This window comes from Pan troglodytes, chromosome 7 (genome assembly GCF_028858775.2).
Source record: "Pan troglodytes isolate AG18354 chromosome 7, NHGRI_mPanTro3-v2.0_pri, whole genome shotgun sequence".
NCBI classification, from domain to species: domain Eukaryota; kingdom Metazoa; phylum Chordata; class Mammalia; order Primates; family Hominidae; genus Pan; species Pan troglodytes.
In genome coordinates this window covers 43,237,271-43,260,621 of record NC_072405.2, presented here as the reverse complement: position 1 = coordinate 43,260,621, position 23,351 = coordinate 43,237,271, and the positions used below count along the sequence as shown (strand labels likewise).

General features: G+C 38.0%; 1 long non-coding RNA gene across 1 annotated transcript in view; it reads right to left on the bottom strand.

Annotated features, from left to right (window-relative positions):
* Positions 1-1,289: 1,289 nt before the first annotated feature.
* The window catches only part of LOC104007565 (uncharacterized), an 82,367-nt gene continuing 60,305 nt past the window's right edge, over positions 1,290-23,351 (bottom strand). Inside the window, exon 4 of the long non-coding RNA XR_681816.5 lies at positions 1,290-1,504. This is a non-coding gene — a long non-coding RNA (uncharacterized LOC104007565). The remainder of the gene's footprint in view (positions 1,505-23,351) is intronic.

Here is a 23,351-nt window from a genome sequence, read left to right as displayed (position 1 = left end):
GGTACAATCTAATGTGGTGCAAGTAGCATATATAATCACAGCCCTAATGGGAACACAGATTAGATGGTGAAGAGTAAGTTAACATCCAAGGAGAGTAGACAGAGAGGTAGAAGTCAAGGTAACTGTGAGGCACAAAATGCTACAGGGAATATCAAGGTGTTCAGATCAATATATGCAAGCAATACCCTTACAGCAAAATTCCATAAAACCGGCACTGTTGCTCCATCTGACCTGCATAAGTGCTTGTTGCTAGGGCAGGACCCCTTCCCTATCCCCATGCCCTATTCTTTAAAGGGACTGGTACAGCTTCTGATCTCAATTTGAGAGATTGCTGCAGGATCTGTATATTGAGTTAGATTTTCACACATCAAACATCACGTTTGATCTCTGTTTACATCTTACAATACAACTAAACAATATTAAGAGTGAAAATTTGGAACAGATGAAGAAAATAACATTAACATTGTACAGAGAAGCGTAAAATAAGATTTTATAGTAGATGGTTCTAAAATTGGTACCTTAATCAGAACACATGATTCTTTCAAGGAAAATTGGTAAATTTTACTAATAGCCAAAAGTAATTTATAAAAGGTTTAGAAATCAACCATTAAAGGAAAGGAAATGAGAGATAGAGGAATGTCAGAGAACAGAACCCAACCAAATCACAGGTTCAAGCCTTCTACATTCGCCCATAGTAACCTGACAAACCAAACAGGTATTTTTACTAAATTAGAATGCCCTCACAGAAAAAAAAATCATAAAATAAGCTATTCCGAATCAAGACCAAAGCTGTGAATTCATTGACTAAAATATTTTATTATATTAGTCCTACACTAGGTGAAAGGGTTTCTGATTTTATTTTGTTGTAACCCTTATTGGGTCAAAATCAAATGGACAGCTAAAGCAGTTGTATCCAATTCAATTCAATATATAATTAAATGCCTATCTATTATATGCTAGTCACTTTGTTTGACATTAGAGAACACAGATGAATAAAATGATATTTCTTCTTTGAGGAGCTCTTAATCTGAAAGAAGAGACAGAATAGTAAACAATTAGCTGTGACATAACATGCGAACTGCATGATAGAAGCCTGATCCTAGTGCTGTGGAAATAATTAAACGTTGTCTAGGGAAGGGAAGGGAGGTGGGAAGGGAAGTCCACAGGGAGTGAGTGACATTGGAGACCTTGAAGGATGAAGGAGTTTCTCCAGGTGAGCACAGAGAAGAGAGGGAGGGAGAGGAAAACCCCAGCAATGGAGAAAGCACGGAGTGAGTAGAGCATTCCAGAAGTAGCAGCCCAGCATCTAGTGTGGTGACAGTGAGGGTTGAAAAGGTAGCCTGCGACCAGTTTGCAGTGGTTCTCTGTCTTCAGTAACCCTGGGGCAAGGTGTGGGGCACATGGGGGATGCAGAGTTGGAAGATTTTATCTGCATTCTTTCTCACTGCTAATAACACTGTGATCTTGGACAAGTTATTCTTTAATTGTGCCTCAGTGTCCTCATCTGAAAATTGAGAGAGATAAAAACAATTTCAAACTCATGGTATGGTTTTAAAGAGAGAGTGAAATGAAGAATTTAGAACAGGGCCTGTCACCTAGAAGTGAGACAGAAATAATATATGGTGGTCGTAAAATAACAGACAAATCCAGGCAACAGTTTTACATGATTAGAAAAAAAGAAGAAAAAAAAAACTGTTCAAATAACTGTACAAGCTAGAGGCTGATAAAACCATGAAAACCAGGGTGTGGACCAATCTGGCTAAAAACACTGGATGCAACATGGCCCTTGACTTAACCTAGATTTTCTCCCAGGACCTCATTATCCACTCATTAACATCCTAGATCACACACCACCCGTGCCATGACAGTTCTGGGAACACCCATATTTGGTGTAAAAATGGGTGGCAAAACAGTTCTGAGAAATCTCCACCTTTTTTCCAGGAATCTCCATGAGTATTTCACCCCTTGGTTAAAGAAACCCATAAATCTAGAAGCCCCAGGCCCCATTGCCCAACTCTCTCTTGAGCACACCTACACTCCCCTTTCTTGAGTATGTACTTTTTGTTTTGCAATAAATCTCTGTACTTTCACTATTTTCCAATTTGTCCTTGAATGCCTTCTCACTACGGTGTCAAGAGCCTGGACACTGGCTGGTGTGAAGGTCCTACTGGTGTGTGGGGACCTTCCCTAGCTCACCAGTATCAGAAGTATACTAAATAATGTTAACTACTGTCAATATATTTTGGTGGTAAATAACTTGGAAGGCAAGATGGAATGATGATTAATGGCATGGACTCTGGTGTCAGACAGACTGGGGAAGTATTTATCACTTACCACCCACAGAACCTTGCAAGTGTTACTTAACTTCTCTGTACTTATAAATTACCAATCATTGTAAAGTATCACAGTGTGGTTTTGAGGACCCAGAGAGTCCAATACTTAGCAAAGCCCCCGCCACATAGGAAGTACTCAGTGAGGTTAGCTGCTATCCTTTCAGAGTCATTAAAGAAGAGGTGAGAGTCTCTGTGGGTTAGGAAGGAAATTAGATGTATTTGGCTCCTGTAGAAAAACATGATAAGAAAGCAACAATATGAGTAAAATGTAAATAGCTTAATTTGGCTTTGGGAAGCAAATGGCTAATGCTTTGTGGTGGTGATCGATGATGGTGGTGCTATGTGTGTATGCGTGTGTGTATTTCCTTAGAAAATACAGCTTTTAACTGTTTTTAAAATAGATGGTCATTTGCTTGGTGGATACGCTGGCTTTGAGTCTTTCCATTCTTCCAAGTATAATTTCCACAATCAAGCAGAGCCAAAAATCTTTCTCAATGCAGTCAGAAGCAAGACTCCTGACTCTGAGCATTCAAAATGCATTTAGCCTATGAAGCTGTTTGGCATAGCCACTGATTTCAAATGGCAGAAGCCATGGTTTGCTATGACGGGAGAGGCAGCAGCATGAGGAATCTAGCCAGAATGCTATCTAGAAAGAAATCTAACTGGCATGCTAAACCATTTATGCGTTTGTTTGTTAAAAGGCACTTTAAAAATAATATATTTGAACTATCACAAATCATTCTTGATTATGATTAATCTGTTGTTTTTCAATTGAGGAAAAGGAGTTTCAGACAGGTTTGGTAAATTTGCCCAAAATTTCACAATAAGTCAATAGTGGAATCTGTTTGGTCTCCACATTCTCTGTATACATTCTAAAACATCTTTCTACATGCCAAGTAAGGTGGTTGTTGTGGGAAGTATAACTTGAACCATATGTTTTCCAAACAGAAGTAAACCAAAATGCATTACTCGACCTTTCTGGTCATAACATTGATTTAAATGAGTAACTCTGACTGTGCTTTAGAGATGGCTTTACAGAAGCATCTTTCAGTTCATGTGTACATTTCCCTGGAACATTATTAGTAAAATTGATCACTTCTCAAATTTGAGGAAACAAAGGCAAGCCATGGACTCATATAAGTAAAGCAGAAGGTTGTCACCTTCTTCAGTCTCATAATCCCACCCCATTCTCCAGAAGAGCAGGAACTGCCTTTAGACTCTCAAGACACTGATCAGCATCCTGCCTTGCCATTCTGGAATTGTTTCTATTCTGTCTCAGGGCATTGATCATTAAATTTGCTTCAATTGTCTGAATATCATGGCAAGACCCATTTCAAGTCTGATACATAAAATTCTTTAAGTCAAAAAAATTGAATTAGAAGATGTAGAAGTCTGTAGATGTGTGATGTGGATGTATATGTAGTGATATGGGCAGGCAATGCAAGGCTGAGGGAAGGGCAATTGCAGCTGCAAGCTTAATCTAATCTGCCAGCCCCCATTAAGACTCTTCCTCTTCCCTTCATTTCCAGGACCTGAAGCTCAGAAATATCAGGGTTAAGAGAAGCCAAAAATTTGGTGGCACAGGCGGAACATAAGAAGCAGTAAGGAAAGAGAAAGGAAAGTCATTCTTTTTTTTTTTTTTTTTTTTTTGCGTCAGGGCCTCCCTCTGTCACCCAGGCTGGAGTGCAGTGGTGCTATCATAGCTCACTACAATCTCTAATTCTTGAGCTCAAGTGATCCTCCTGCCTTGGCCCTCTAAATAGCTGGGAATACAGGCATGCACCACCATGACCGTCTAATATTTTAATTTTTCATAGAGACAATGTCTTGCTTTGTTGCCCAGGCTGGCCTCAAACTCCTGGCCTCAAGTGTCCCTGCTGCCTCGATTTCCCAAAGTGAGCCACCACACCTGGCCAAAAGTCATTCTGTTTGTTGTATTTTTGTCCTTAAATTCTGTCTCTCATCTGTAAACATCCTTGTGTGATCATGTGATGGCCCACGTGTCCCCAGGCTCATTAGCCTATGCAACCTTTGCTTTGATATAAAGCAAATAAGTTGGTTTGGACTCTTATGCTATCGTCTATGGAAGAAAACCTACGATCTTATCTCTTTTTCCTTTGGGATGCCAGGTATTTTGGGAGGGTTTACAGTTTCTTTACCATTTTTTTCTCTCATCTCTTGTTTCTGATTCATCTTTGTTTAATTTTGACTCATTTTCTCTGTTCCACACCCCTTAGCTCTTCTCAAAGCTACATTTTGGGTGCTTAAAGTTTCTTTCTTCTTTCTTTTTTTTTTTGAGATGGAGTCTTGCTCTGTCGCCCAGGCTAGAGTAGAGTGTAGTGGCGCAATCTTGGCTCACTGCAACCTCCGCCACCTGGGTACAAGTGAGATTCTCCTGCCTCAGCCTTCTGAGTAGCTGGTATTACAGGCGTGTACCACTACGCCAGGCTAATTTTTTTGTATTTTTAGTAGAGACGGGGTTTCACCATCTTGGCCAGGCTGGTCGCGAACTCCTGACCTCTGGATCCACCTGCCTCGGCCTCCCAAAGTGTTGGGATTACAGGTGTGAGGCACCGTGCCCGGCCAGGTGCTTAAAGTCTCTTAACTTTTAAAAACGTCACTCACACAACCAGCTGTGTCTAGCAGACTTTTTGATGAAGATCAAGAGTAATGAATGGGACTGCACGCAGTCATCATAGAGTCAACAACTTGAAATCGAGCATTACCATGTAGTTTGTCATGAAATCCTCAGGCATCATCACCTCCATCTCCTGACTGTCTTAGCCCTTCAGATTCCAGGTCTTTGTGCAGGGCTACCCCTGGACTCCTCTCGCTGGTTTTTGTGTCTTCTCCCCATTTATGGATCTTTTCATCCTCTCTTTCCAGCAATGCCTAGAAACTCATTTTTTCCTTTATTTTATTATGCAATGCTCTTTAGCTTTCCCTTGGTCTTATTTCCCTTGTCTAGTTACCAAAATCTAAAATCAAAATGGCTTATTGAATCTTTTTGGTAAACAAAAGATTGCTCTCTCCTCAAACTAATTTTCCTGCCTTAAACCAATAAAGTCTTTGGGTAAAATCTTAGTTGGGATAAAATTCAGTAAAAAATCTCTTCACAGCCTGTGGGGTTGAGGGGTAACACATTGGATTTAGCTCAGTAACCAGTGAACTAGCCTAAGCAAACTGTCAGGCCTCTGAGCCCAAGCCAAGCCATCGCATCCCCTGTGACTTGCACGTATACAACCAGATGGCCTGAAGTAACTGAAGAATCACAAAAGAAGTGAATATGCCCTGCCCCACCTTCTTTTTTTTTTTTTTTTTTTTTTTTGCGTCAGGGCCTCCCTCTGTCACCCAGGCTGGAGTGCAGTGGTGCTATCATAGCTCACTACAATCTCTAATTCTTGAGCTCAAGTGATCCTCCTGCCTTGGCCCTCTAAATAGCTGGGAATACAGGCATGCACCACCATGACCGTCTAATATTTTAATTTTTCATAGAGACAATGTCTTGCTTTGTTGCCCAGGCTGGCCTCAAACTCCTGGCCTCAAGTGTCCCTGCTGCCTCGATTTCCCAAAGTGAGCCACCACAAAAGACATTCCACCACAAAAGAAGTGTAAATGGCCAGTCCTTGCCTTAAGTGATGACATTACCTTGTGAAAGTCCTTTTCCTAGCTCATCCTGGCTCAAAAAGCACCCCCACTGAGCACCTTGCGACCCCCACTCCTGCCCGCCAGAGAACAAACCCCCTTTGACTGTAATTTTCCTTTACCTACCCAAATCCTATAAAACAGCCCCACCCTTATCTCCCTTCACTGACTCTCTTTTCGGACTCAGCCCGCCTGCACCCAGGTGATTAAAAGCTTTATTGCTCACACAAAGCCTGTTTGGTGGTCTCTTCACACGGACGCGCATGAAACAAAGCATACAAAGAAAATATTGCCTACTTTATTTTACTTTTTTAAAACAATTTAAGTCAGAAAACATTAAAATCTACTGGGGAAATTTATGTAAATTTGCTTCTCTTATTGTAAGAACCAAAGGTTCAAAAGTACTTCCAGGCCAGGCAAGTGGCTCATGCCTGTAATCCCAGCACTTTGAGAGGCCGAAGCAGGTGGATCATGAGGTCACTAGTTTGAGACCAGCCTGGCCAACATGGTGAAACACCATCTCTACCAAAAATACAAAAATTAGCTGGGCGTGCTGACACACACCTTTAGTCCCAGCTACTCGGGAGGCTGAGGCAGGAGAATTGCTTGAACCCAGGAGGGAGAGCTTGCAGTGAGCTGAGATTGTGCCACTGCACTCCAGCCTGGGCGACAGAGTGAGACTTCATTTCAAAAAAAGAAAAAAGAAAAAAATAAAGTGCTTGCTTCTAAGCTTTGTGTGTTTTGAAAGTTTCCATGAAATACATCTTGTCCAATTTAACATTTTTCTAGGGTTTTGATGTGACATGTGTCCAAAAAAAATTTGCAGCTACATTTGTCACGAATATATAAGGAATACAAGAACAATGGCAGGGCGTGGTGGTTCAAGCTTGTAATCCCAGCACTTTGAGAGGCTGAGGCAGGAGGATTGCTGGAGCCCAGGAATTTGAGGCTGCAGTGGGCCAAGATTGTGCCACTGCAGTCCAGTGTGGGTGACAGAGCAAGACTACTCTGTCTCTTTAAAAACAAACAGATACACACATACACACACACACACACACACACACACACACACAGACAAAGAAGAAGAAAAGAAAAGCGGTTTCAAGCAGATCAGTAGCTCTGAATCTACATTCAGTTCGGGGCAATCCCCTGGACAGCAGTGCTGCAAAATCCCATTAAGACCCAGAAGAAGAGGGAATCTCAACAAGTGATTTGAAAAGGTTGGGCAAATAGGAAACATTCACACATATAAGAATGTCAGTTCTTACAGTCAACTAAGTATTAGGTTGGTGCAAAAGTAGGCCGGGCGCGGTGGCGCATGCCTGTAATCCCAGCACTTTGGGGGGCCGAGGCGGGCGGATCACGAGGTCAGTAGATGGAGACCATCCTGGCGAACACGGTGAAACCCCGTCTCTACTAAAAATACAAAAAATTAGCCTGGCGTGGTGGCGGGCGCCTGTAGTCCCAGCTACTCGAGAGGCTGAGACAGGAGAATGGCGCGAACCCGGGAGGCGGAGCTTGCAGTGAGCCGAGATGGCGCCACTGCAATCCGGCCTGGGTGACAGCGAGATTCCGTCTCAAAAAGAAAAAAAAAAAAAAGTAATTGTGGTTTTTGCTATTACTTTCAAATGGCAAAATCCACACTTTTGCACCAACCTAACAGATGGGAAAGCAGGAGCTTTTTTATGTCCTAAAAATACCTCAGAACTCACCTTGCCTATGTACTCAGCTATGCACAATTCTAGTGGTTCAGAGAGTCCCGCTTTGTGGTGCACTTTCATTCTGAAAGACTTTGGTGAGTCAGAAAAGCAACTTGTTTGAAGCATACTCCAAAAACTCAAGAAATCTTGCTATTCCGAGCATGGATGCCCCTGTAACCTAATATTTCTATTGAATTTATAGACTGGTATTATGAATACGTGTTGGGTAGTGGGGCACGCGGCTGGGTTAAGGGTTCTTTCAATTATTGATCTCAGCACAATAAACAGTAAGTGGTGCCACTGGAAATTGGATTCTTATGTGATGGAAACGTGCTGAGTCATCAATTACAGTTTACCCCATGTGTTTCAGGGACATTTATAAAGCTGTGGGGCTAAATCAAATCTGACTTGGAGAATGTACAGAAAATATTTGCAGAAAGCATCGGTGGGGGCGGGGGCGTCGTCAAAAATATGACTTTAAAAAGCAGTGTTTAGGGAGTTTCTGGAATAATGCCGGGCAAACCACAGAGATGTCTAAAGCCACTTTGAGTGTGCTGAATTGACTTCCTAAAAATTAAATGCAAAATAGATAATTTTAGTAATGCAAAATATAACAAGGACACAAAATAGCTTTTGTGCTCTAATGCCTGTAAATATCTTTAAAAATAATCCCAAATGCCAGGCAAATAAAATATGCCCCTTATACATATATTGACTCCTATTAAACTAGGGAGAATAAAAAAATAACGTCATGGTTTGGTAACGAGTAGATTTTTTAAAATGCTTGATAAACTATGCTAAGCAAGAAACTGGCAGATAAATGCTGAGATACAAAAATCTAAAGATGCATGGAATTCTTTTTTCTGGAGATGGAGTCTCACTCTGTCGCCCAGGCTGGAGTGCAATGGCGTGATCTCTGCTCACTGCAAGCTCCGCCTCCCGGGTTCATGCCATTCTCCTGCCTCAGCCTCCGGAGTAGCTGGGACTACAGACGCCTGCCACCACGCCCGGCTAATTTTTTGTATTTTTAGTAGAGACGGGGTTTCACCGTGTTAGCCAGGATGGTCTCAATCTTCTGACCTAGTGATCCACCCGCCTGCCTCTCAAAGTGCTGGGGTTACAGGCGTGAGCCACCGCGCCCGGCCAGATGCCTGGAATTCTTAAGTGATTAATGATAAAGGTTAGGATTTAGAGCTGGAAATGAATAAGCATTTACTAAAAGACGTAGGTATTGATGATGTAAATTTAACTGAGGCCTCAAATTTGAATGGAAACCCCCCCATGGAGAAATCTGGCTTTGTTGTAAATATTCTGTTAATTACCCTTTCTGGTCTATTGAGGAATAGACCATGATAAATGAAAACAGTGATCGAAGTGTTGCAATGCATTTGTAAACTTAACCACACTTTATGATTTATCACCACATTTTAAGGCAGTGTGTTTCCTTTCTGTATCATCTCGCCTTGTCAAGGAATGTAAGAAATCCTTGTGGGGTGGCCAATGCAAGTGTAAAGCACTGAACTTTGAATGAAGAAATCCATAGTTTAGACTTCACTCTTCCATAACTAGATGTATGACCTTGGGCAAGCCATTTAATTTCCCAAGATACTTAGACTAAATAGTATTAATAATTCCAGTTTACTATATGCCAATACTCTGCTAAATACATTCTTATACCATTAATAACCCTTTGAAGTAAATATACTTTCAATGACACAGAAAAAAAAAACAGAGTTTTAGAGATGTTAAGAATATTGCCCAAGGTTGCAGGGCTAATAAAGAGAAGAAATAGGATTTTAATGGAGACCTTTTCATTCTAAAACTTATGTCCTTACTCAATATGCCATGGTGCCATTCTAAAAATACATGCATTTTCCAAGTTAGCTTGATAACATAATGGTTAGGAGCATAGATTGGAATCCAGAAAGCCTGAGTTTTAATCCTGGTTATTGACACTTACTAGTTTTGTGACTTCAGTGGTCTACTTACCCTCTGTGTATCTGAATGCTCTCATCTGTAAAATGAAGATAATAATAGTATATCCCCCTTACAGTAGTTAGAAATTAAAAGTAACCCATTTAGAAGAGTGTCTGATGTATACATTATAAATATTACTATTTACTATTATTTTCCCTCATACAAAGTGTATAGATATATACTGAGAAAAATGTGAAAATACAGTGGGATGAGAGAACAAATATTTATTAATATCCTAATACAGTCAACAAACCTGTCCCAGGTTTTAGGAAATGCAACATTAAAAAAATATTGACAGATTCTGTTGTAAACAGCAGGCATTCCACAGAGTGAAAATTCTTGCCTTCTTGGTACTTCTCTAAATAAAGTCTCCTGGAAGGTGCTTTTTGCTTAAAGAAACTGATATCTATCACATTGCACTCTCCTTTATCATAGGTGACTAAGATGTCAGGCAAAGCATTTTTTTTTGGAAACTAATAAGTGATAAATTACTGGTAACTTAGTTTTCTGATTATTCCTTTTAAAATGTATTCTTTTATGGATTTAAAGATATTATATTTTTATTTATTATGACTTATTTCCTTGTGGCCTGGAGAGGATGTATTAATACTTCATGAGAACTTATTTATGTTTATAAAGCTTCAAAGCCAAAGGTTTTGAGTTTGAGACTTTTATGTAGTACAAGAATTGGTGTCTGAACGATGGAAAGGTTAATTTCACTAGTGGAAAGTAGTTTGTACTTAAAATAAAAAAATTAGTAATTTAATAGGTGACGTTTTCCACCCAATTATTGCTAAGGTCTGATTAGAAGCTATGATATTTGAATACTTGGTAAAACATATATTTTCCAGAAACCCAAAGTATTCTCTGACAACAGTATGTCAGAGATATAGAACTTAAATGCCAGATGAAATCAAGTGAAGCATTTCTGAATTTGCCTAAGGTTACAACCTGAAACAGAGCTAAAATCTGGAAATCATTTCTGGATCAAAGTCTAGTAAATCACTAAAATCCAGCTGCGTATCACACGTTGTATACAGTGTGAGGGTAGAGAGAGGAATTCAATAAGTCAACAAATGTTTATTGAATGCCAATGTATGTCAAGCATTTTCTTTCCACTTGTCACAAAGCAACCTCAGAGTTCTGCATGTTATCACTACTTTTAGTTTGCAGAAAAAGAATCATATTGGGGTTTGGATTCAGCAAATAGTCACCCTTTCTCTGTCCTACTGTGGGTGGAGTACATTTTCCTACTTCATTGATGAGAGTGGGCGGGGCCATGGACTTGATTTGGCCAAAAGGTGTGGTAAAACATGATTCAATCTGAGACTTGAAACGTGCTTCTCCATTAGAGCCATCTCTCTGGGTTTTTGCCATTGCTAAAAAAACAATGTGACCTTGGCAGCCCATTTGTCCACAGATAATTGTAGACAGTTTGAACATAGCTACCTTAGGTGACTGTTCCTGGAATCCTTGGTAACTGAGACAATCTAACCAATCTGAAGACCTGCAATTTGAAACAGATTCACCCCAATTTACCAAAAGACTTTTGAGCATAATAACTAGCTTTGATTGGTGCATACCACTGAGTTTTGGGGTGTTTTTTATGTAGCAATAGCTGACAGATACAATTATGTTGGCCGAAGTCACATAGCTAATAACTGGGGAAAGAGGATTCTTGCTTTCACATTGCTTAACAATCTAGTCAGTAAAGGAAGATAAACCCAGAGCAATAGACAGTAATTGATAATCTAAATTGTACATTTTAGACAATAGGATCTCTTAGAATTTCCACAGATGAAAGATTAGTGAGAATTGGAATGTAGATACAGCATTCAAAATGGTAAAGTAGCCTAATGTCTCCACTGAGGACACAGGGATTGTCACTTTAACATAGGTTTAAAAGCTCTAAAGGGCAAGTATGTTTGACAATTACCATCATGCCAAAATCCTGAACCAATGACATGGGTCCTAAGGCCATTAAGATGCTCTTTTCTGCAGTGCCTGGAAGAAATCTCAACAATCCTTGTTAAAGGAGTACTCTAGGGAGTGACAATCAATTGATAAAAGCTGGCATGCGAGCCAAAATCTGTGTCTCCCTTGATCTTGGCAGAAAATCTATCAAGAGATATTAATATGTTGGGGCTCATGACATAATACTCAAAGTTTGGTGCTCTGGCCTGCTAAGTAGTTAAAATGAAAAGAGATTAGAAGGGCCTGAGACCTCTCTGACTTTCTCTTGCTATCCTATCTCTGACCCCTCATTCTCTCCCGAAGCCAATTATAGAAACCAGAATACCTCTTCCCCAAGGTGGGTCATAGAGACTAGAACCCTTTCCTCCAAAGGAAATCATAAACCTAGAAAGGCCATTCTCTTCCTTCTCCCTTCTCCCTTGAATCTCTCATTCTAGAGAGGTCCTGCCCTCTACCCAGGAGGAAAGAACACTACACACAGCAGCCAAGAAGAATCTGAACAGACAGGCCTTGGTGGGGTTCCCCACTACCTCCATCTATTACCATTAGGTCATATTGATTTTTCCAATCACATTTTTACATCACTGCCAGGCAGTTTTGCTTGGGCCTATGGGTATTCATTTCTGAAGGCTCTTGTGTCACATAAAATTTTGCTTAAATGAATTTGTTAAGCTTTTCTCTTGAGAGCCTGTCTTTTGTAATATACCTGTTGGCTGTGACGCTTATGATGGGTGAGGAAAGGGATCACATCTTTCTAACCCTGCAGTTTTGGCACACAACTCAGGGTGGCTGAGACACGTGACTTGCTCCAGAGCCTGCAGATGAGAATCTGGAACAACTGACGAAAAGCCAGGCAAGAAAAGGTAAGAACTTTTTACTAAGGTCAGCTCTCCTGGATCTCAGACTGTAGTGCCTGATTGAGAATGGGAAGTAAACATTTCTCTTTATCCCTCCCTTTCTAAATTCAGGTTAGCTGGAGAAAATCATTTGTTTGGATTGTGAGTCTTTTGTAAATCTGGTTTTGGTTTGGGGATACCCATTTCTTGTTGGTCTTTTCCCTCTCAGGGACAGCTTTTTCTTTCTTGTTTGTCTCATTTTGTGTCCTGAGAGTTTGGCGTTGTGACCAGTGAGAACACACTCTGATTTCTACCAGGTAGAGGACAATATTTTACAAAATATCTATTTAAAAATTGTTTCAAAAATATATTTGGTAACTTACAACCTTAAAGTGAAATTAACAGATAGTCATTATCGGGGTCATTTCTAAGTAAGTTAAAATACTGAAACATAAATTGCTAAGCATAAATTTAAGTTTATATATGTTGGCATCCCTTGATTTCATATGGTATATGGAAGCTAAATATATTTGGTTCTATTAATAAAAATTAAGATAAAGTGAGTTTCTAAAAATTATAAAATAGTGAATGCTGATGTAATACAGTTCACAATCCTTGCTAGCTTTCACTAGAAGTAAAGATAACTAAGAGTTAAGTATTACAATTAATTAATGTGACTACATTACTAGAAATTACAAGGGAAACAATTATGTATATGAGAAAAGTAAGGTGTATTTGATAAGGAAAAGTATGAGGAATGAGTTTTCTTCAAAAAACAGAGCTGATTATATGAAAAAAGGTTATAAAAGGTTTGTGTAAATCTTATATTGTGTGATTAAATCTTACTGAGATTGAATGAATTTATTTAAAAGATTTCATTAAAAATTAGCCTTTAGTATTAATATTATACAGATGCAGAAGTCAAACTTAGTGTGTTAAAATGGAGTATTGGTCTGAAAATTTAGTTTTCTTTTTTTACAAGCTGTTGCTTAGGAAACAAATATTACGTGTTTTATTAATTTTTTTGTAATTATTGTTGTCTTTTGTCAGGCCTTTGATTACTTAAGAAAAGTGAGTCTTCTTAATGTTAAAAGAGGTAAGTTGCTTTTTGCAACTATGTGACCTTCTGTTTTTGCCTTTAAAATATTTTGCTGTTGCTTTGATTAAATAGGTAAACAAGAAGACCCTATCTAATTGTTTAAACCTACTTATATTTTTGACAAACTTCCCTTAATCCTATTCTAAATTTAGTCTTTTGACCTTGAATTATCTTTGGAATTTCCCAGTTTTGCCACTGAAAAGCTGAAAGGATGTGTGTCTCACCTTGTACAAGAGCAATAGTAAATGAATTTGGCTTATTTATATGTTTAATTATGTGAGAAACATTGCCAAATAAGTGATGCCTGCCATTGATATGAGTATTTCAAAGTTTATGTAAAATTCCTAGGAATCTGATATGTTATCAATCATAATTTTGGTTATTATGTTAAAATGTTATATGCCATGAAAATAACCAAATTTCCTCATGAGTTGCACCATTAACTGGAGAAACTCATCAGATTTTCAACCAAAGTCATTCTAAATATTTGTAATTCAGTTACTGTTTTGATTCTTTTTAAAAAGCATTCAGTCAGCTGCAGTACGAAATAGTTTGATGATCAGTTTTTGGCTTGGCTTCCTATCCTTGAGAGGCTTCTTAAAAGTTTAATCTGAAGTTCCTTATGAAAATTTTCATCAGAGCAAACTTAAAGAGATCCTGTGTGGTCAGTCAATATTCTTGCTGTACTTATATAAATAATCAGACCAAGTTTAATGAGTTTAGACTTATTTTGTGAACAAATTAGTGTCACTTTGATTATCTTTGGCAGAAATGGAGGTAATTTTAGAGAGAAAAATTACATTAAAAAAACTACAGTACACCGATTATTAGATTCTAGCTCACTGTTTCTGAGGATTTGTTATCCACCTGAAATCTGGACTGGATCTTAAATTCTTCCAGTTTCCTCTTATATCTGGCTATGATTCTTTACACTAATATTTATAATTTTTCTCTCACCCTTCTAGCTTGGCCATTGACATTAAGACTGCCTTCTTCCTGAAGCCCCACAAACTGAAGCTAAGTGACTGATATAGACTTCCATAATACCCTTTTGTCCAATCATGTTTCTACATGGCTGTGCATTCTTCATCAAACTTAAGCCTAAAAATAGAAAGTTTTCTCTGGGTTTTGGATTTTCATTTTTTGGGGCTCCCATGTCACATAAAACTTTGATTAAAATAATTTGTTATGCTTTTCTCTTTTTAACTGTTTTAAAGCGTGAACTAGCCTGCCTGGCTGGTGTTTTTCTTTAGTCCTTTTTGCCTTTCTTTTCCTGGCCATGTCTTGTTCATCTGCATTAGAGGCAATGAGACAACAAATTTATTAGGACAAAATGAAAGGGTCGTGAGAATTTAGGGTACTTTTAAAAGACTTGTTGAATTAGTTGACTCAAAATTGAATGTTGCTCTTCATGTCTTCTTATGAAGAGCTGTCTTTGAACTTATGGAGTTAGCCATTTTCTGTCTTGCTTAGTTACTGCTGTCAGTCTACCTGTTCATTAGTCATAGCAGGATTTTAAACTCACTAAATGCTTCTACCCCTTGTCTCTCAGACTCCTCCTGTATTTCTCCTTTCCTTATTCAATTTTGAGTCAACTAATTCAACAAGTCTTTTAAAAGTACCCTAAATTCTCATGACCCTTTCATTTTGTCCTAATAAATTTGTTGTCTCATTGCCTCTAATGCAGATGGGGCATGCACCAGTCTAGGCCACTTTGAGGTAATGGCAGAGAGAAGAGGAGAAAGAAGTGGGGGTAGAGGAGTGGAAGTAGAAGTGCAAGCAGGGATGGCACTTACCTCCCTGACACAATGCCTGGTTGGCTGAAGATTCTATGGCCATTCTAACTTTAATGGACTGAGCCATTCATTTATTAGACACAGAACCTTTATTGTTCTATATGAAATTGTCATTTTGTTGCTTTCAGTGATGAACTCTCATTCAAATACATTCATTTTCTCTAGTACTCACTTGCTATCATCCTTTTCAGAGATCCCTTGGCTCTTGTTTGGTTAATGGCATCAATCCCTAGCAAGCCTCTCAGATTTAGTCTTGTTCTGTTACAGTTCACCCCATATGTTGTTTTCAGGGTGAACCTTTTAACAGTTAGAATATGATTTGATTATTCCTGTTTAAAACCCTCCTATAGCTTTCCATTGCTCTTGGAATGCAACTGAAACTTTTTGGGAGTATTTCTCCCATAATCTATGTTATACCTAACTCTATAGTCTCTTATCAAGCTCCATGAACTGTTACATTTTATAATTTATCATGTTGTATTTGTTTTGGACATTCAAGTGTTCTGTACTTCCTTATTTCACGGCAACTGAACATGTGTTTTTTTTTCTTACCCCGAAGTTACTTTTTTCTTTTCTCAGTTCCTCAAGCCAGCTTCAACCTAAGCCTCACTGCCCTCAGAATGCCATTTCTAATCACTAGATGAGAGTAGTTGCCCTTTTTTAACTTTTCTAATTGTTCCTTATATACTTGCTAAGTAGTAGTTATCAGAATTTATTATCATTGATTGTTTAATTGTGTCTCATTCCTACTAGACTGAAAGTTCATGCAGTAGTTATCACAGATGTCTTATTCATCCCGCTATCTCCAGTGCTTAGCATAATACTTGGAATATGACGGAACAAAAAACTATTCATCAAATAAGCAATTACTTTATTATAGCCTTGGTTAGATGTACCTCCATAGACTCAGTGACTCAGTACCTTCTAGGACAGGTTAGGCTGATTGATTTTGAGTCATCAGGTCCATAGGAAACATCAGTAGTGAGGAAGCAAGGAAGATAATTTGAGGATATGTATCTGAGAGGCTTGAATCCTACTGTAGTTGCTGTAGGCAATAAGGGGATATCTCCTTTCCTGAGGTAACTTCACCTGAGTGCCCTCTGGTCAGTTTATTGGCAACTTTATAGCAAGGAAAGTTAGGATAGCTAGCAATTACTTCTAATCATTTTTGATTCTATGGCATCCAGACACAGCATATCATCTGCAATTACGCTGGCAGCTAAATGGCAAAAATTGAGGGAAGATTTGATGTAAATAGAACAAAGAAACTTTGATCTTTACTGAAGACGCATATTCCATTGCACTTAAAAAGAAAGTATTCATTACTCTCATACACAAAAGAGGTGGCAGAAATTCATATTAAAAGTGGAAGGTTAAAATTTGATGGGTTGTTTGTGTCACCCTCAAACATCTTTGTGATCATAGACAACTGAAGAAGTATCAACAGGCACATCTCCTTTCTTAAGAAAGCTGGAGAACAAAGAGCTTCCTATCTTACTTTGCTTTCAAATTAAGGGTGTGGTATTTGACATCTAAACACATGGAGAAATGCTCACCAAATCTGATCTTTGTTGTTGTTGTTGTTGTTAAATAAAGTCGATTCGGAAAAAAAATGTCATTCAACCCATAAGATAAAAGAAAGTCTGTCTGTGAATAAATTAGAAGTAAATGAATTTGAGGAGAGAATACACTGATTCATACCTCAAAAGGCATGATTTAAATGCTTTTGTGTAATGAATGTTATGTTTTATATTTTTAAAAATTGGTATATCTCTATGAGATATTTTTAACATTGTTAATGTTATGTTTAATATGTAATTGTTATGTTTACCATTGTCATTTACTTGGCTGTAACTACCCAATAGTACAGAAAAAGAAAGGGCAAAATATAGATAGTAATGCTAGTGCAATTACATAGACATCTCTCATGTTTTCAAGATTCATTTGCAGCACAGCATATTCATGATTCATGTAACTGCTCCTCCCACTACGATGAAGAACCCTACAAACACGCTCGGCCTCAACAAATGAACTAAGGATCCCTTGGGCTGCCTTTCAACATCAAGAGATTGTTCTTTCTGTTCAAGGTGATGCTACTGGTGTATTAAATACTTATTTCCCACTAAACAAATATCAGTAAAAAAACCAATGCGTAACCAAAAACTGAAATGGAAAAAAAAGTATTAAGGTTTGTTTTGAGAAAGCTCTAATGCTCAGATGTTCAGTGAGTTTCCCTAGTGGACTTCCCTATCTCATGGCCCTCTCAAGTCCTCTTTTCATACATTTAAAGTTTTTCTTTAACAAATCTCCTCCCTATTTGTTTGCTTTCAACTTCAACTGGCAAACAATATACCTTTTGAACTCCATAATACTAGCCCTCTAAAAGGAGAAAATAGAACTGTCTATTCCATGTCAGCTTATCCCCAAATGAGGTCCCAGAACTGCTTCTTCATAAAGAATAGCCTGGAATATTTAGTATAAGCACTTATTTCTGGATCTTACCCCAAATTTATGAAAGAATCTCTGGGGTGCATCTCATGAATGTACTTTTTTTTTTTTTTTTTGAGATGGAGTCTTGCTCTGTCTCTCAGGCTGGAGTGCAGGTGGTATGATCCTGGCTCACTGCAACCTCCATCTCCCAGTTTCAAGCAATCCTTCTGCCTCAGCCTCCCAAATAGCTGGGATTACAGGCACTCACCACCACACCTGGTTAATTTTTGTATTTTTAGTAGAGATGGGGTTTCGCCATATTGGTCAGAATGGTCTGGAACTCCCGACCTCAGGTGATCCACCCACTTCAACCTCCCAAAGTGCTGGGATTACAGGAATGAGCCACCGGGCCCAGCCAAGAATGCTCATTTTAAACGATCTCCCCATGTGACGACTCTGACACACACTACAGTTTGATGTTCCTGTAGTTTGACAAAGAGAGAGTTGAGATGGAGTAGGCCTTAGCTGAGGTGGTGACTGTCACCTAGGGAAAAGCTAGATTAATTCATAAGTGTGGTTTACATTATAAATAGAATAATAGTGGCTAACATGTAACACTTACTGAGTGCTTAACACATGCCAGACACTGTGTTAAATATACATACTACTTCATTAATTTTTTACAATATGACCATGAAACAGATGCTATTATCGCCCCTAAACAATAAATGAGACCTTTTTCAGGGTTGAAGATGTTACATAACTTTGGTAAAGTCACACGACTACTGACACCTAACACTTAAAACCATTTTATCTAACCATTGTCACCATAGTATCTTCCAGAAAGAAATAAGCAAAGATTTGGTATGTAATGATCAAGTCCTCTACAGACCAGTGAGATTACATAATCCTTGCTCTTGTTTAGTTATATGGAGAAAAAATGTTAGACACAGCCTCTTAAACGTGATTGTAACTTTCTAACTTTTCTAGATTGTCTCTTAACTGTAGGCCTGAGTCTTCTTATATGCTCTAAAGAAAACACCATACATCAAAATTTCCTCGTTTAAAGGATCTCCTCCTTCTTTCTCCGTGATAGTATACCTTCCTACATTTTTTCCCTCTATAATAGCTCTTTTTTGCAATTCATTGATATGAGAGGTATTTATTGAATATCTACTGTGTATCAGCCACAGTAGTAATGTTAAGGACACAGTTATGGACAGCAGTTTTAGTCTATGCCTTCAAAATAAATAAGCCATATAAATACTTAGATATAATGCTTAATGTTAAGAAGGAAACATAAAGGCATGAGATATAAAATCTGTGGAGAAACTAATTTTATTGTTTATTTATTTTTTAACTTCACCAGGACCAGCTGAAAAACGAAACAATTTTAATTAAGATTATCAAAACCTTTTTTTTTTTTTGAAGAGCTGACATTTATGCTGACACCTACAGCAAAGTGAAGAGAGGAAAATGGTCCTATAGAGAAAGAATGACAAATTCAAAGTTTCTGAGATGACAAAGATCTTGCATTTCAGAGGACTTTAGAGAAGACCCATGGAGCTAGCATTCAGTGAGAAATGAGGCTAGTGGCCCAGTTCTCAGTCGGTATCCTGCAGGGAGGGCTCAAGAAATTGGGTTATCTTCTGAGTTGAAAGGGAAGCCACTGAGGGGTTTCATGCAGGGGAGTGACATTGTTATTTAATTTATTTCTTAAGAGGCTCTCTTTTGCTAACATGTGAAGAAAAGATTGGAGGGGAATGAGTCCCTGAAAGACCAGTCTGTTGTCTATTACACTACTTCGAATAAGAGATGATGGTAGTCTAAGGGGATGATTTTGGAAATAAAGGACGTGGATGATTCTGAAATATTACATACACATGTAATTAACAGGATATGCACATGTGTTAAATAGAGGGCAAAGGGAGATAAAAGAATCAAAGTTGACCCTTAGTTTCTAGATCTAACACCCTTGAGAATGCTCAGATGAAAAATTTAGAAATAGGGGATATTTATAGGATTAGGTAGGGGAAAGACTGGGAAAACATGATTGATTATAATAAAATTTTGTTTTAATAAAACTTGAGGTGTCTATGAGAAAAATTAAGTGTAACTGGCTACTGGCTATACAACCTTAAGACTCAAAAAAGAATTATGTAATAGAAAAATAAACGTAAGAATAATTAGCATAGATATGCTATTTAAATTCATAGAAGTAAATGAGATCATGTAGTCATAGAAAAGTATTTAGAATGGAACCCTGGGAGGCTCTAGCATTTAGAGGTCAGATGAAAGAGGCTGAGAAATCAAAGAAACTTAAGAAAGAATGGCCCTAGAGGAAAGAAGAAAACAAACAGAGCATGTTGTCATGGAAGCCAAGAGAAGAGTGTGTTAGAAATAAGAGAATGTGGTCAAGTATATTGAATGCAGGTCAAGTAAAATAAAGAAAAATAATTTGTACATTCAATTTAGCACTATGGTTATCATCAGTGACCTTAACAAAAGCAGTTTCAGTGAAGTGAGAGAGAGTAAAACAAGATTTTTACTGGTTTGGAGTAATGGAAAGAGTAATGGAAACAGAGCATGGTTTCAAGAAACCCTACTATAATCCAATGAACTGAGTCCAAAAATTTCAATTGTATAAAATGTGGAGGGCCGTTATTTCAAGGTTAATAAAATGACCTGTGCAGCAATCATGCTGGTAGTTCTAAGGGTCCAGCCGTGTGATCCACATTCATGCAAGTTCTGGCTATAGTTCGCAACCACATAACAGTTGCCCACTCCTGTTCAAATATAGACAGGGATGATTCTGGATCCTGTGACTATCTGGACTCCCATGACATCTGCAGTGATTGTGATGTCTCCTGATATTAGAGTGATTGAAATTGTGCTGGAAAAATACTGGGGATTTAATGTCTACTCCATGCCATCTTAATTCAATCCTGCCATTCTTCAGCCTAGACACTCTTCTTATTCTTCATTCCAAGGTAAAGAACTTTAGCCTACCCTCTCTTGAGACTGTGGGTTGGTCAGAGAACTGGATCAAAGTGCCAATTGCTTTATATCAAAATTTGAGTTGTAAATTTTTATTATGTCTAAAAACTTTTTGCTGCAAAGAGAAGTTAAAAAAAAGAGTGATATATGAGGTGGAGTTGAGGGGGTTTTGTTTGTTTAATGTTGTTTAAGATGGAGCTAGTTAAATATGCAAGATGCTAATGGAAATAATCCAGTAGATGAGCTTCCTTAGGAAAACAAAACTGCTAACAGTAAGGTGGGCAGCAAGGACTGGCAGCACATGGCAAGATGAGAGCCTACTTGTCTGGGTTTAGTGCAGGATATCTGATCCTGAAAAGGCAAAAGGAGAAGGAAGTAAAATTGCTCATTTAGGAAAATATGAGACTCCTGCAAGAAATTAGAGCAAGGGGTTGGGCTCACATCGTAAGAAAAGACTCAAGTTACTGGAACTGGGACACGAATCAAAAACTTGTTTTAGAAACAAAGCACAAGTTTAGAGGCAAAAGATCAGAGCAATAGCAGCAAAATTTCCAGCTCAATGTTAAATTTTAGGAGTATCAATTGTGATTCCAGTCAAGAGACAGCTTAAGAGACCTCTAACCCAAGACAGGGCTAAGTCAATAGCTGGTAATTCAGTTCTTATCAAAGAGCTGGACATTGGAGGGATATATGACCAAAGCTATGAATACTATTAGATATAACTCTTTAATTCAGTATCTCTTTCTCTGAAGACTCAAAACATCACTTAAAAATTGTCTATCAACTCTACTTTCATTTCAGATTACTCAGCATTTAACATATTTTTCTATATTACATTTTATAATACATTTCCTGCCTCACTTTTTACATTTCTATTGCAAAATGTCATAAATCAGAAGAATACAGGTTTTATAATCCTACACACCTAGTTTTAAATCTTCAGTCTACTACTTACTACATAAGTCATATTTTACAACTTAAATCTAAGTACTGATTTGCTTTTTGTAAAATAGTGTTAATACCTGATTATTTTTAAGTGTTTTTTAAAAGTAAAATGGCGTGCATGTAAAATATCTAGTGTGATTGAGTATATAGTAGGTACTCAAAAAATATGAGTTTCTTTTTCCTTTCACAATTTAATGAACATAGATTAGAAACATACGTGGTGAAATCTCCCTGTTCTGTTTGCATTCTTTGTCTGCTTTATTCTTTTGACAATAACTTTGAGTAAGTTCATATCCCTAAAATACCCTTAGTCAAATGTTTAATAGATTTTCTTTATCAACAACATAATCTCTAGATTTAGATCTCCAACTATCTCTTATGTAAATTATCAAATTCCAAGTCAGACTTGGCCACTTAATTGCTGCTTAAAAATGTGCTTCTTCAGACTAGTGTTTCTTTCCGCTGCTTCTGTTTAGAGTGTTCTTCCTAATTCTCTTGACCTAACAAAGCTCTCTCCATCAAGGCCCAGATCTAGTAGTGTCTTTCATCCACAAAGCCTTATGGTATCCCTGAGCCCTTAATGAATGTTTCTCATCCAAAATCAGCACTTATTGTTTTTACCCCTCATTTGGCAATTAATCTTACATAAGAATTGCCATCTGCAATGCTCCCCAACAGTGTTAATTCTTGGTTCATTCACTGCTAGATAACTAGGAATTATGCTCTCCTTTGCTAGACTTTACTTAGTACTATACTACTTTCTGGAACTAGACTTGGATAAGGCACTGGACAGGAGCAATACTGGTTGGTGTACTTCATTCATTTAAGTACCTGAAGATCCTTTCCATGGAATCTCATAAATATCTGGCTACCTGCCAACATTTCAAGGATCCTCATGGCCCTTCTCATTCTCCTTACACAAATATTCTTTGACTCTCCCTTGTGACTTACTTTTTCTTTCAAGAAAAAGTGGTTTTAATGTTGAGAATGAAAAGAAAAAAGTAGAATAAAGGAAAAGAGAGAAAGCATCTGTCCATATACACATAATTCAAGTAATGAACCATCAAATATTTTCAAACTTCTATGCCTTTTATAAAATAATATTATCCAATTTTAAGTTTAGTTTTAAAGCAAATAAAATAAATCTAAAAGCCTCAGCATGTTATAGAAGATTTCCTGAAGGAAAACATAAAAATGAAAGAAAAGAGGATAGCTGAAATTTCTGTGGATGGTCTTTACAGGAGATAAATTAACTTAGGCAGTTATTCATTTATCCATGCAATATATATTTACTGAACACGAACTAGATGCAAAGCAACTTTGCTCCAACCTAGGCACAAAGATGAATAACCCATTTGCTTCCTGGCTATTAGGAAAGACCATGTTAATCAACTTATCTTATTAAGAAACATGAAATTGGCCAGGCACGGTGGCTCACGCCTGTAATCCCAGCACTTTGGGAGGCTGAGGTGGGCGGATCACCTGAGGTCAGGAGTTTGAGACAGCCTGGCCAACATGGTGAAACCCTATCTCTACTAAAAATACAAAAATGAGCTAGGTGTGGTGGTGGTCACTTGTAATCCCAGCTACTCAGGAGGCTGAGGCAGGAGAATCACTTG